Source organism: Procambarus clarkii, chromosome 71 (assembly GCF_040958095.1).
Source record: "Procambarus clarkii isolate CNS0578487 chromosome 71, FALCON_Pclarkii_2.0, whole genome shotgun sequence".
NCBI classification, from domain to species: domain Eukaryota; kingdom Metazoa; phylum Arthropoda; class Malacostraca; order Decapoda; family Cambaridae; genus Procambarus; species Procambarus clarkii.
Window position 1 is genome coordinate 17,483,852 of NC_091220.1, and position 2,500 is coordinate 17,486,351.

The window sequence follows — 2,500 nt, forward strand, 5'->3', positions numbered from 1 at the left end:
TACTGGTTGGTCGTCATGTGTTCAGGCTGCTGGAACATATGGAGCGGTTTTACCCGTTGGGTCTCGATACTAGCATCGGGCATTCCTCTTCAATAGTCCAGACTGTATGACATCCGGCACACTTACAGACTGGGGACACAGTGAAGTTGATAGATTTTTATGTTTTTCCTTGATGGGGCCAAATGCTCGCCTCCCCGAGGAATCCTTGGGGCTCTCCAAACATCTGCTTACCTATCAGTACTTACTTGTCAGTGTCTACAGGGAAGTGAGGTCTGGCTCTTTATGCCCTGCCTACTAACCTACCAAACATTCTGTTTATCTCTCAGAATGTTTGGTAATATGTTTGTGATGTGTGTATATGTATGTATTAACACGATGTACTGAACGGGGTACAATAGCTTGAGCTACCCCATCCCTTTGTGTGTATTTTACCTCAATAAACTTATTTCAATTTCCTACTAACCTTGTACTTGTTGCATTTAAAGTTAATTATTCTGATTTTCAAATTCATTGTCAAATTTGGCCTTAAAGTTGTGGATGGAGGTGACTTCCATAACTTCTTCCTTTAGAGCACTCCACTTGTTAACTACTCGTACAGAGTACATGTACTTCCTTATGTTCCTTTAGCTCATTTGCATTTCCAGCTTCCACCAATGTCCTCTTGTCCTGCTTTCTCTCAATCTGAAGAAGCTATCCTTCTCCACCATATCTATTCCCATCAGTATCTACAGCAAGTAATGCATAGAAAAGAGAGGAACTAGACCACAAATAGGAGGGTCTTTTATTGATTATTAAAATGAATATAAAGAGCAGATAAAGTGAAAGCAAAGTTGGTAATGGGTAACTTCAGTATGAAATAAATGGATTTGGAATGTTTACTAGGCATGGCCATAAAATTTGTTGTTAGAGTAAGGATGGGGATATTCCATTATTGTGAACCTTGTGTTCATATAGAACAATGAAGTGATCTGTTCTATACAGTACGTACCTGCAGTAGTCAAGATTGTCTCCTATTAGAACTCAAATACAAGACAATTCAGTATGACAGAAGATTGATGAATGCCAGATATCATACAGATTTGAGAATTACAGAGGTCATTTCAGGGAGCTAAGCAAGTTCTTCAATGAATTTGATTAGGAAGGATTGTTTGTAGGTAAGAATGTTAAAGAAATGTTTACAAAATTCTACAACATTTATAACTAAGGCATCCAAAAGTTAATTACAAATCAAAGTGTTGAACTGGAAAACGAAACTTGTTTTAACATATTTTGAGAGGAGACCATAAAAAGAGACATGGTAATATTAGACGAAGGGGCCTAACCCTAAAATATATCGGCAATATAGAAAAGCACATAACAGCCACACAGCAGTGAGAAGAGAGGTTGAGGGAATTCACTGGTAGGAAAGAAGCACAGACACATGCCTAACTGAACTCTTTTTGCCACTCCTCAAACTGCAACTTGTCAACTTGAACCCTGATAGGTCTATGGAGATGTCTTTCTGTGCAGGTATTCCTTTTCCATCATAAGAATAATAACACTAGCATGATTATTTTTCTGTAACTTCAATTAAGCAATGCAATATGACAGGCAGTAATAATAGATGGTGGATCATTGACAGGTACAGCTGGTAGCGAGACTGGCCTTGGCACCAATACCCTTCGGCTTCCCATCCGCTACCCACACCAGCCGGCCGCCTCTTCAACACTCATTGACACCACCTGATTCTTTGCATGGAGATGGCTTCCTCTTTCAAATATCATCATTACGCTTAGTTCAGGTTTGTTGCTACTCGTCCGCAAGGTCAAATGGTAATTACTGTACAGTTCTGACTTGTTAGAATATACAAGCAACATAGCTTCTATATGATGCAAGACTTGCAACAGATTTTATAGTGAATTTCAGCAGTTTGTGTACTTATAGGGCCCCACCCATTATTTTGCTAGATATTTATTTTATTTTATTTAAGATAAATGTTAGTGTAATGATTGTTAGGCATCTATTCCATTGTTGAATCTTAAGTTTTGGTTTCATAGTCAGTTTTAAACTTTGCCTCATAACTGGCCTGGAAAGTTTTGTAACTTGGCTGGCCCTGGGGTAATTTTCAATGTCTGCTTCCAGATAGTGTTGTATTATAATTTGCTTTAAGAGACATTTTCTATGATTCATCGACTTATTTAATTGTTAATTTTTTCAAGGATGTTTACAAGGAGGTAACATTTGGCAAGGTTCACTGTCCCTCATTCTTGCCAGTTACCGCTTTCAGCCAAGCAGGCATACCATACCCTGTTATAGGCTTGCCTGTTGGTAAATGAAGTTTATATTTTGATAGCTATACTTAAAGTCATATTAGTGGCATTGCTGCACCTTGACCCAATTCCCCAAAAATGTGATTACTGTATATGTTAAAATTATGAGGCGAGAGTCCACTGAATATTGCTGGATCTTCCAGGTAATGGCATATTATGTTGTACCTTGCTGTCTGTAACTATTTATAGAA

General features: G+C 38.2%; 1 protein-coding gene across 2 annotated transcripts in view; it reads left to right on the forward strand.

Moving 5' to 3' along the window:
* Positions 1-1,610: 1,610 nt before the first annotated feature.
* LOC123745540 (uncharacterized) overlaps positions 1,611-2,500 on the forward strand; it is a 19,658-nt gene continuing 18,768 nt past the window's right edge. The window contains exon 1 of one of the 2 annotated variants that reach the window (XM_069312165.1): positions 1,611-1,780. The gene's annotated coding sequence lies outside the window, so the exon portion shown is untranslated. The remainder of the gene's footprint in view (positions 1,781-2,500) is intronic. The other variant, XR_011224319.1, reaches the window with a different exon arrangement.